Source organism: Chrysochloris asiatica, unplaced genomic scaffold, assembly GCF_000296735.1.
Source record: "Chrysochloris asiatica unplaced genomic scaffold, ChrAsi1.0 scaffold00131, whole genome shotgun sequence".
NCBI classification, from domain to species: Eukaryota; Metazoa; Chordata; class Mammalia; order Afrosoricida; family Chrysochloridae; genus Chrysochloris; species Chrysochloris asiatica.
Genome location: NW_006408649.1, coordinates 5,882,162 through 5,894,920, shown reverse-complemented (window position 1 = coordinate 5,894,920; position 12,759 = coordinate 5,882,162).

Genomic DNA, 12,759 nt, shown 5'->3' with positions numbered 1-12,759 from the left:
TGTCTCACATGATTGCTGCCTTTCTGCTACTCATTGTCTTGAAATAATTGACATATAAATCTGGTCCAGTTTTATAACTGTTTATAGTGGAAGGGTAGTCTGGTTTCAGTTATTCACTCAAGGCCTAATAAGATGGTAGTTTTAACACAAATATATCAGTAATTACATGTAATTTAAAGGTTGAAATGGCAAAGACTTTATAGCTGGACTAAAAACAACAAATAATTAGATGTTGATTACAAGAGACACATCTAAAACAGAAGGATTTAGAAATATTAAAAGTGAAAGAGCAGAGAAAGACACACCATACAAACATCAAGCTTAATATACGTTATTTTGCTATCAAACATTAAGGAGAAAAGCATTATTAGCAAAGAAGAGGGATACTCCTTAACGATAAATGTTTCTATTTACCAGGAAGCTAAGATAATTATAAGCTGGTATGCACTTAATAATGTTTCTTTAAAATACATAAAGCAATAATTGATTGAACTGAAAGAGAAATAGTAAAATCCACTCTCATACTTGGAAATTATAAACTATTTTTCTCAGTAATAGATACAGTATACTGACAAAAATATTCAGTAAGGATAAAGATTACTCAAAAAATATAATTAAAAAAATTTGTAACTAAGATGTACCAAAACCAAACTTATTGCTGTCAAGTTGGTTCCGACTCACAGCAACTCTGAAGGACCGAGTAGAACTGATGTGTGGGGTTTTCATTTTATTTATGGACGTAGAATGCCACATCTTCCTCCTGTGGATCAGTTGGTGGGTTTGAACCTACGACTTTTTAGTTAATAGTTGTGTGTTTAAGACATTATTGTTGTTCTTAAGTGACTTCCAGTCAGTTCAGACTCAGAGTGACCCTGCATTGATTTTTTGAGGAATGGCTGATGGTTTGGACCTTGTGGTTAGCAGTTCGTGCTTATTTACAGAGTCACACCAGGACTCCATTTAAGAAAATGAGAGGCTGTATTTGCAACTACAGAATCAACATTATTTTAAAGGCACAAAGTCTTTTACCAAAACTGTCTATATGCTAGCCCATAAGCCAACCCTTAATAAAGATTAGAATAATATCTTATTTGATATTAGAATCATATATATATATATATGTTTTTGTTGTTGTTGTTAAGTACTGTCAAGTTGATTCCAACCCATAGTGACCCTGTGTAGGGTTTCCAAGGAGCAGCTGGTGTGCTTGAACCACCAACCTTGCAGTTCAAATGACTTTGCAGTCTGCTGCAGTAGCCCACAGTGTCACACCAGAGAGAGACAGTCCTAGTGTGGCACTGTGGGCTAATATGTTGGACTGCCAAGTTGTTTGAACTGTAAGGTAGGCAGTTCAAGCTCACCAGCTGCTCTTTGGAAACACTATATACACGGTTGCTATATGTCAGAACTGGCTCAACGGCACTTAACAACAAATATATATATTTGTTCTTTTATTTACAAAGGACTTATATGCTAATTGTATAAAGAATGTTGTTGTTGTTGTTGTTAAGTGCCGTCGAGTCGGTTCCGACCCATAGCGACCCTGAACAGGGTTTCCGAGGCTGTAAATCTTTACGGGAGCAGAAAGCCTCATCTTTCTCCCATGGAGCAGCTGGTAGTTTCGAACTGCTGATCTTGAGGTTCACAGCCCGATTTGTAACCACTACACTACCAGAATATTACCAGATTATTAAGAAAAATTAAGATAACTGCTTAAATATACAAAATATTTAATAGACTATCCAAATAGCAAATAAACAGATGAACTTATTGTCATTAATCATCATGGAAATTACAATTACAACACATTGAGATTACAGATATATACTAGAATGACTAAAATTTAAATTGCCAACATTATCAATTGTTAGCAAGGATAAGGAGCAATAGAATTTTCTACCATTTCTGATAAGAGTTTAAAGTGTGTACAAATCCTCTGAAAAACTCTTCAATATTTGCTATTGACGTTTGTTATAATATATCCTATGTTCCAGAAATTCCATTCAAAAATATGTACACAGTAGAAATCAGTACAGATGTCAAAACAAGATATATGTTCAATGTTTATAGCAGCCTTGCTTATAACAGTTAAATATGAGAAATCACAAATCTATCATAAAAATAATGAATAAATCATAGTATATTCATACAGTGAAGCATTATACAACTATGAATATGACAACATGAATGTGCTCATAAACTAGAGACAAAAAAATCCAGATTAAAAAATCTCATAAAATAGAACTCATAAAATAGAGACCAAAGATCCTATATAGTTTAAAAAAAGATGAGCAAGATTATACAACATGTGTGATAGCTAAGATTTTGTGTCAACATGACTGGGTCTGGATTCCAAGTGGTTAGGAATCTTAGATGTGATTGTCCCCATGGTGAGATCTACTATGGTATAGTTAACTCTATGAACAGTGTAGTTAACTCTATTATGATTGGCTATGAGCAACCAATCAATTGAGAGAATGTTTCCTCAGGGGTTGGCCTGCTTCCAGTATAATGGATACTAAAGCAAAACTTTTTTACTTTCCTGCTGGGTTTGGATCATGTATCTAGGTCATCCTCCAATCTCTAGTTCTTTGGACTTGAGTTAGTAGCCTGCTCTATTATTTGCCTGGCCTCTTGCCTGCTGGACCTGTCTGTCTGCCAGTTTGCCTGTCTTCATGCCAGACCTGCCTGCTGATCTTGGTACATCTGACCCAGACTTGGGACTCTCCCACTTCTACAATTATAAGCCATTTCCTTGATATAAACTTCTCTTTATATGTGTGTGTGGTGTTGTGAGATAATGTGCTGGACTACAAGGTCAGTTTGAACAACAAGGTCAGCAGTTCAACCTCACCAGCTGCTCCTCAGAAAAACTATACAGGGTGGCTATGAGTCAGAACTGGCTCAAAAGCACTTAACAACAATAACATGTATATACATATATAAGTTTCACTGGTTTTACTTCTCTAGTGAACTCAGCCTAAGATAGCATGCTAAAACACAGGTAGCATAGTATTTATTTTATGCAGAGGACAACATTAAAATTTGGGAAGTTACTGGAGGGATCATTTGTGTGCTTTCTATATTCTATTTCACATCTTACCTGTTGGTTACATGAGTGTTTGCTTTGTGACTGTTGACTGAACTGCATATTTTATTGTATAATTTATGTGAATAACAAACATTTAAACAGGTGTTTAATAATCTTTTAACTGGAAACATGCTTCTTCCATATGATACCACCTTGCTTTAAATTTTTTTTTAGTTCTAATTATATGAAAACTTTGAGAACCCACAAAAACCCAAACCATTCAATTCAGAATCATAGGGACCCTATAGGATTGCTCCTAAAATTTTTCAAGGTTATAAATCTTTATGGGAGCAAGCTGTTTTAACTTTCTCCCTTAGAGCAGGCAGTGGCTTCCAACCACTTACCTTGTAATTAGCACAGCAATAGTTAACCCATTGTGCCAACTGAGCTTCTTAAGGAGGGAAAATGAGTCAACAATTATCACATACCCTTTTGTTTTTTCAAATTTAGTATGCTTCCCAGTCTAGTCAGAATTTTGGTTGGCAGGTGGGGATTGTAATATTCAAAAATGATAAAACTGTTAAAATTCCATGATTGTAAGTGTCATCTGACAAACTTCATTTACATACTTACTTCTGGAGCAAGTAAAATTGTAGTTTTTCACCAAACAGGTGCATAGTGCAGTGAATTACTTTATATGGAGCTTCTACCTACAGTCTTTAAAACACCAAACAATTCTTTCTCTTGATGGTCTGTCTGTGTAAGAGAAGGAGGAGAAGATGCTGACAGGATGATATGATTCAGTTATTAATGATTGTTAGAGGACTAATTGTGATTGTGTTGTTGTTGGTAAATGCTATTGAGTCAGTTCTGACTCATAGCAACCCTGTGTAGGGTTCCTCAGGGAGCAGAAACTTCGTCTGTCTCCTGAATAGTGGCTGGTGGACTCGAACCACCTACCTTGTGGTTCACACTCCAGTGCTTAACCTACAGAAATATTACACTTCTTGCTGCTTCCACTTTGGAGTGGATGAAGGATCCCACATGCATGCTGGCCCATGCAGATGGAGCCTCCCTAAGTTACCTTCCCCATTGGCCTTCCCAGATGTCCTAGAGTTGGTCGCTGTGCACTCCCAAGGTAGAAATTATGATTTGTACAATTGTGGGAATCCAAAGAAGGGATCTGTCAATTTTACCATCCTGCTGGGTTTAAAATGACACATTTTAGAGGCAGTGAGGAGAGATCTCACTACCAACAAAAAGTAGAGATAGGACCCAGAGATCCTTGCACATTCAATCTTCTTGGAACAGCAAACTGTGACACCACAGAAGTAGAAGCAACAGACCCAAAAGTCAGAGCATAAAACAAAGGAAAAAGCTAAAAATATGCAAATCTGAGTGTTTTAGATAAGGTGGCTTGCTTGCAGAATAGGGTACCTCCAGGCACTTAATTAGGAAGTAATTTTGGGGAATGTATTAGCAGTGCTAAAAGAGCTTTGTAACATTTTCTTAAGTTGGGCAGAAGCTAGGTCAAGGGTCAAAGTACCAAATAGATGCCAACTTGTGGGCATAGCAGAGAAGAAGCTGTCCTTACTAATGAGTTTTGCCTTCAACACTGATAAACCTGAATTATAAAATGGAGTATGAATCTAAGAAAATTGGAAGTTGTCAAAAATGAAACGGAACACATAAAGATCAATATCCTAGGCTTTAGTGAGCTGAAATGGACTGTCATTGGCCATTTCAAATCTGACAGTCACATGGTTTCCTATGCCAGGAGTGACAAATTGAAGAGGAATGGCATCGCATTCATCATCAAAAAGAACATATCAAGATCAGTCATGAAGTAAAACACTGTCTGTGATAGGATAATATCCATAAGCTTCCAAGGAAGACTAGTTAATACAACTACTTTTCAAATTTACACACCAACCACTAAAGCCAGTGATGATGAAACTGAAGAATTCTACCAACTTCTTCAGTCTGAAATTAATCAAACATGCACTCAAGATATATTGATAAACTGGTGATTGGAATGCAAAGGTTAGAAACGAAGAGGAAAGACCAATAGTTGGAAAATATGTCCTTACTGATAGAAAAAGATGCTGGAGATCACATGACAGCATTTTACTAGCCCAATGACTTGTTCCTTGCAAACACCTTTTTTAAACACCTAAAAGTCAATAATACACATGGACCTTACCAGGTGGAATACACAGAAATTAAATTGACTACATCTGTGAGAAGAGATGGGTAGAAAAGCACCATACCAACAGCCAAAACAAGGCCTGGAGCAAACTGTGGAACAGACCATAAATTGTTCATAAGCAATTTCAGGCTGAAGCTGAAGAAAATTAAAACAAGTCCACAAGAGCCAAAATATGATATTGAACATATATCACCAGAATTTGGAGATCATCTCAATAACAGTTTGATGCATTACATACTATTAAACAAAGAATAGAAGAATTGAGGGAGGACACCAAGGACACCATACAGGAAGGAAGCAAAGGGTGTTAAGAAGAGAAGAAAGAAGGAAACGGCTAAAATGGATGTCAGAAGATATTCTGAAACTTTCTGTCCATTGTAGAGAAGCAAAAAAAATGGAAGAAATGAGGAAGTCAAAGAACTGAACAGAAAATTCCAAAGGGTAGCTAAAGAAGAAAATTTAAGTATTACACTGAAATGTGCAAAGACCAGGAGTTAGAAAAGCACATGGGAAAGACATGCTCAACACTTTTTAAACTAAAAGAACTGAAGAAAAATTTAAAGACTGAACTTACATTATTGAGGGATACCATGGGCAAAATGAATCCTGATGTGGTGCTGTGGGTTAATGCACCAGACTGCAAAGCTGTTTGAACTGCAAAATCGGTGGTTCAAGCTCACCACCTGATCTTTGGAAACCCTATACAGAGTTGCTATGGGTCAGAACCAACTCAACAGCACTTAACAACAACAACAAATGGGCAAAATGGACTCCTGGTGTGGTGCTATGGATTAATGTGACAGACTGCAAAGCTATTTGAACTGCAAGGTTCGTGGTTCAAGCTGACCAGCTGTTCCTCAGAAACCCTATAAAGGTTGCTATGGGTCAGAACTGACTCGATGGCACTTCACAGCAATAAAAAACAATGCGTAAAATTTTGAATCATGCAGAAAGCATCAAAAGAAGGTAGAAGGAATACACAGAGTCACTGTGTCAAAAGGAAATGTTCAATGTTCAATCATGTCAAGAGGCAGCATATACCTAAGGATACTGAAGGAAGAAATTCCAGGCACACTGAAGGTACTGGCAAAGAGCAAGGCTCTGGGAACTGATGGAATACAAATTGATATCTTTTAACAAACTGTTACACTGCTGTAGGTACGCACACATCTATGCCAATAAATTTGGAAGAAATCCATATTTGTGCCCATTTCTAAGAGTGGTGACCCAACAGAATGCAGAAATCATCCTATAATATCATTAATATCACATGCCAGTAAAGCTTTGCTCAAGTATATTTAAAAGCAAGACAAAACATTAACAATACATTGAAAAGGAACTGCCAGAGGTTAAAGCCAGATTCACAAGAGGACATGGAACAAGGGATATTATTGCTCACTTCAGATAGATCTTCGATGAAAGCAGAGAAGACTACAAAGATGTTTATCTGTACTTTATTGACTATGTGAAGACTTTTGACTGAGTGGTTCATAGCAAGTTATGGAAAATATTGCAGAGAATGGATATTCCAGAACCCATAATTGTGTTCATGAAGAACCTGTTCAAAGACTAAGAGGCAGGCCTTCAAACAGAACAAGGGGACACTGAATGGTTTAAAATCATGAAAGGTATGCAGCAGGGTTGCATTTTTTCATCATACTATTCACTCTATAAATTGAGCAAATAATCTCAGAAGATTTATTATATGAACAAGAATGTGGCATCATGATTGGAGGAAGACTCATTAATAACCTGTAATATGCAGATGATACAACCTTACTTGCTGAAAGCAAAGTGAACTTAAAATACTGATGAAGATCAAGGACCACCATCTTCAATATGGGTTGTACCTCAAAGTGAAAAAAAAAAAATCCTCACCACTGGACCAATAAGTAACAACATGATAAATGGAGAAGAGTTTAAAGTTATCAAAAACTTCGTTTTGCATGGATCTATCATCAACAATCATAGAACCAGAAGTCAAGATATCAAACAACATATTGTATTAGGCAAATGTGCTGCAAAAGACCTCTTTAAAGTGTTTAAGAGCAATGATATCAGGTATCAGTTCTAGGACTAAGGTGTGCCTCACCCAAGACACGGTGTTTTCAATAGCCTCATATGCATATGAAAGTTGGTCATTGAATAAAGACAACAATAGAAGAATTGATGCATTTGAGTTATGGTATTGGAGAAGAATATTAAATGTATTGTTGTTGTTGTTAAGTGCCGTGGAGTCGGTTCCGACTCATAGTGACCCTGTACAGGGTTTCCGAGGCTATAAATCTTTACGGGAGCAGAAAGCCTCATCTTTCTCCTGTAGAACAGCTGGTAGTTTCAAACTTCTGACCTTCAGGTTCGCAGCCCAATTCGTAACCACTATGCTATTATGGACTGCCAAAAGAAGAAACAAATCTTTGTCAGAAGTAGAACAGTCAGAATGCTCCTTTGAATTCAGAATGGTGAGAATTTGTCTCTCATACTTTGGACATAATATCAGGTGGGACCAGTACCTTGAAAAGGACTTCATGCTTGGTAAGGTGTAGGGTAAGTGGAAAGAGGAAGATCCTCAATAGAATGGATTGGCACAGTGGCTGCAGCAATGGGCTCAAGTGTAACAATGATTTTGAGGATGGCACAGGACCAGGCAGTGTTTCATTCTGTTGTACATATGGTTGCTATGAGTCAGAACTGACTGAAAGAAATGTAACAACAACAACAAATAAAGAGAGCACTAAAAAGAAAATTCAGAAGACAATACTATTTACAATAGCCACCCCAAAGCTAAAATACTTAGGAATAAATTAACCATGGAAACAAAAGAACTATACAAAGCAAACTGCAAAACACAATAACAAGAAACTAGAGACATAAAAACATGGAAGAATATGGCAAGTTCCTTGATAGCAAGATATAACAATGTGAAAATGTCATCATGTCCAAAGCAATCTGAGGATATAATGCAATCCTACTCCAGAGTCCATCATCATTTTTGAAAGAAATGGAACAACTAATAACTAACTTTATATGAAAAGCAAAGAGACCTCATAAAACTAATGCATTACTAAAGAAGAAGACAAAATAGCAGGTCTCTTACTTTCTTGTCTCAAAACCTGCTACACAGCCACAATTGAAACAGCCTGGTAACTTGTACATTGAAAGACTCATGGATCAATAGAACAGACTGAGAACCCAGAAGTAAATCCATCTACATATAGCCAGCTGATATTTGATAAAGGATCAAAACACATTATTTGGTGAAAAGATAGTTTCTTCAACAAATAATGCTAGCAAAACTGGAAATCCATTACCAGAAAAATGAAACAAGACCCATTTATCATGCCATATGCAAAAGTGAATTCAACATGGATTAAAGACTGAAGTATAAAGATCATCAATGAAAAAAAATCGAAACAACCTTAGGGACTTTGATACATGACATAAATGCACCATCAATTATAACTGAAAACTCACAAAAAGCAGAAGACAAAATAGATGACTGGCAACTCCTAATAATTAGACACTTATGTACATCAAAATATTTAACCAAAAGAGCAAATAGAGAGCTCACAGACTTGGAAAAGAATTTTTGCAATGACATATAAGACAAGAGACTTATCTCTAAAATTTATGGAAACCTTCAACACTTCTAACATGAAAAACACAAATAATCAATTAAAAATATGCAGAGAACATGAATAAACACTTCACCAAAGAAGTCACTAAGGAGGCTAACAAACACATGAAGAAATGTTCACGATCATTAGCCTTTAGAGAGATGCAAATTAAAATGATAATGAGACATCATCTCACCCCAGCACTAAGAGCAAACTTTTAAAAAGTAGAAAACAATAAATGCTACCAAGGGTGTGGAGAGTCTGGGGATCCTCCTAGATTGTTGGTGGGCCTGTAAAATGGCAATGTGGAAACACGGTGACAATTCCTCAGAAAGTTGTAAATAATAATACTATGCTCCTGTTAAGTGCCATCTAGTCAGTTCCCACTCATAGTAACCCTGTGTAGGATACCAGGTGATCCAGAGATTGCTTTACTTGGTATATATACTTCAGAAATAAGAGCCATGACATGAGTAGATAACGTGCACGCCCATATTCATTGCAGCAAAAATATAGACAGCCTAAATGTCTATCAGTGAGATAATGGTTAAATGAATGTTGGTTCATACACATGATAGAGTACTACACAATGTTGAAAAATAATCATGACTCTGCAAAACAGCTCACAATATGGATGAACTTGTACGACATTACGCTCAATGAAATTATCCACAAAAGGACCATTATTGTATGAGACCACTAAACTAAAAACTCAAGAAGTTTTTAATAATGGTTACTTTTGATGGAAAGTAATTCACTGACTAGAGGGTTTGTTGTTTGTTCTTCAGTGCCATCAAGTCAGTTCCAATTCATAGACACCTATTAATTTTGGTGACAGGGAATACAATAAAAAGGAAGTTGACTGAAGAATGATGAAGACAGGTAAAGACACAGGGAAGAATGCAAGGGTTAAAGGGAATAGAGATAAATACTGCTATTCACGCAACCATGTAGCAACAGTATTGTACAGGTAGGTACATGCTCAGCACAAGCTGAATAGGTATGGGAGGAAGAATGGGAGTAAACTCACGGATATGTAAAGGTATGACACAGGATATCTGTACATAGATAGATAGTTACCTTTGCTGCAAAGACATCTATTGAAGTGGTAAAGCACACAAGTGGCCAAATGATGGACACTTCTTTGACTTTACCAAACACCTTGAGGCAATGAGTTGCTGAGGCTGGGGCTTCTGAACCATAGTCTCATAAAATTCATGATCAGTTGTCATAATATAATCCCAAATGACAATGTTCAGTTTGAGGACTAAGGTGCACTTTGCCCAAGCCATAGTATTTTTACTGAATTTATATGCATATGAATATTGGACAATGAATTAGAACACTATAGATGAATTGATGCATTTGAATTATGTTGGTGAAGACTTGAAAATACCATGAACTGCTAGAAGAACAAGCAAATCTGTGTTGGAGAAAGTGCAAACAGAATGTTCCTTAGAAGCCAGGATGGTGAGACTTCATCTCTCATACTTCAGACATTTGATCAACAGGGACACATCTTTGGAAAAGGATATCATGCTTGGAAAATTGGAGGGGCAGCTTAAAAAAGGAAAACCCCCAATGAGATGAACTGACACAGTGGCAGCAGCCATGGGCTCAAAAGAACAGTTAAGAGGATGGTGCAGGATGGGGCAGCGTTTCATTCTCTTGTGCACAGGGTCAGTAAGACTTGGATCCAAGTCCAAGACACCTAACAACAACAACAACAATGCTTAGCATATTTGTATTTATGTGTTCCATTTAATTTTTGAAGGTTCCCAATTTTTCTAGATTTGTACTTTGTACCTTCCATGTTCTGATTTTTAATGGATGTTTGTAGCTGCTTTTTCTTATTTTGAATTGTGCCCCATCATCAAATGAAAGTCCTGAAAACTTTGCACCATGTATCTTATTAAGGGCAACTGTACTTAAGAGACATCTCTTCCCTAATTGTCTTTTGAATGCCTTCCAACCAGAGGGTCTCATCTTTCTGTACTATATCAAACAATGTTCCACAGCTATTCATAAGGTCTTCAGTGACTATCCATTGAGAAATGGTCTGCCTCTCTTTCTTCCTAATCTGTTTTAGTGGGACAGCTCTGCTGGAACCTGTCCACAAAGGGTGATTCTGCCAGTATTTGAAACACCAGTGGCATAGCTTCCAACATAACAAGAGCAAATCATCACAGTATGACAAACGAACAGACATTTGGTGATATTCACCCATTATTTCCATTACCTCAAGGTGGATTGGCTTTTAAGAATATATATGTATATGGAGTCTTGGTGTAGCACTGTTGGCTAATGCATCAGACTGCAAAGTAGTTTGAACGGCAAGGTCGGTGGTTCAAGCTTACCAGCTGCTCCTTGGAAACCCTCTACAGGGTTGCTATGGGTCGGAATCGACTCGACGGCACTTAACAACAACAACATATATATGTATATATATGTATGTATATGTGTATATATATGTGTGTGTATATATATATATGTGAGTATGTGTATACATATATGTATATGTGTGTGTGTGTATCTTTATATTTTTTATTAGTTTATTAATTTCCTGTTTCAGCTGCAATAAATGATCACACACTTGGTAACTTGAAAAAACAGAAAACAATTTTCTCACACTTCTGGAGCTTCAACATTCCGAATCAGTTTCACTAGACCACAATCCAGTTGATGACAGGACTACACTCCCTCTAGAGGCTCTGGGAGAGGAACCGTTCCTTGAGTCTTGCACTTTATGGTTGTTACAGGAATTCCTGTTTCTCAGAAATTTCAGTACAGTCTAAGCTTTGTTGGTTGCACTGTTTTCTCCTCTCGCATCAAATCCCCCTCTGCTTCTCTTTGATAAGAGTACTCTTGATTATATTTTGAGGCTCATCCAGATAATTCAGGACCATCTCTCCTTCTTAACTCCTTAATTTAATCACACATGCAAAATTGTTTGGTATATAGAGTAATATTCACAGGTTCTAGGGATTAGGACTTGGCTTTTTGAGGACCATTACCTAGCATAAAACAATTAGAACAATTCATATTTCCTTCTTGTATCAGTTTGGTAGTTGTCTTTCCCTAGAAGTGTTTTCTGTTTCATATGAATTGTAAAGTTCATTGGGTTTATTAGACTCAGTCTCTGATTTCTGACCATGTCTCTTTTTCATTTCTGATATTGTGTGATTTATGTCATTTTCCTTCTCTCTGTCAAACTTTCTCTTACATTTCTATTCTAGTTTCTTCAATTTCTTCATGTTTTATTTGGCTAAAATTTCCCTTTAAGAGTTCCTTTGGCGATATCTCATAAGTAATGATATATTGTACATTTTTAGTCACTCAGTTTGAAATAGTTTCTAATTCCTGTTGTAATTTCCATTTTGACTTGTGTATTATTGACAAGTGTTTTTCTTAATTTCCAAGCACTTCAAAGGTTTTTTCATAATCTTTTTTGTTATGTCTAGCTTATTTCTATTTTGGTCAGAGACTACACTCTATCATTTTCAATCTCTGGAAATCAGTTTATTTTTGTATTATTGCCTAGCATATGGAATATGATAATTTTTATAAATATTCCATGTAAATACTCTGTAATTTATGAGTATAGGGTGTATGTATAACAATTAAGTCAATATTTTAAATTATCTTTTTGAAATCTTCTATAGCCATTTTTGTCTGATTTATTTTCTGTTTCTTCTATCATTTATCGAGAGAGATATGTTAAAATCTCCCATTGGGATTATGAATCTATTTCTTTTTTTAGTGGTCTTATTATTTTTTATTTGTGGTACATATATTTAAAATTTTTGCCATTTCAAAATTTTTCATATGTATAGTTTGGTGACAATGAGTTTATCATGTTGTATAGTCACTGCCATCAACTGGTTTCAGCTTTTTCCATAACT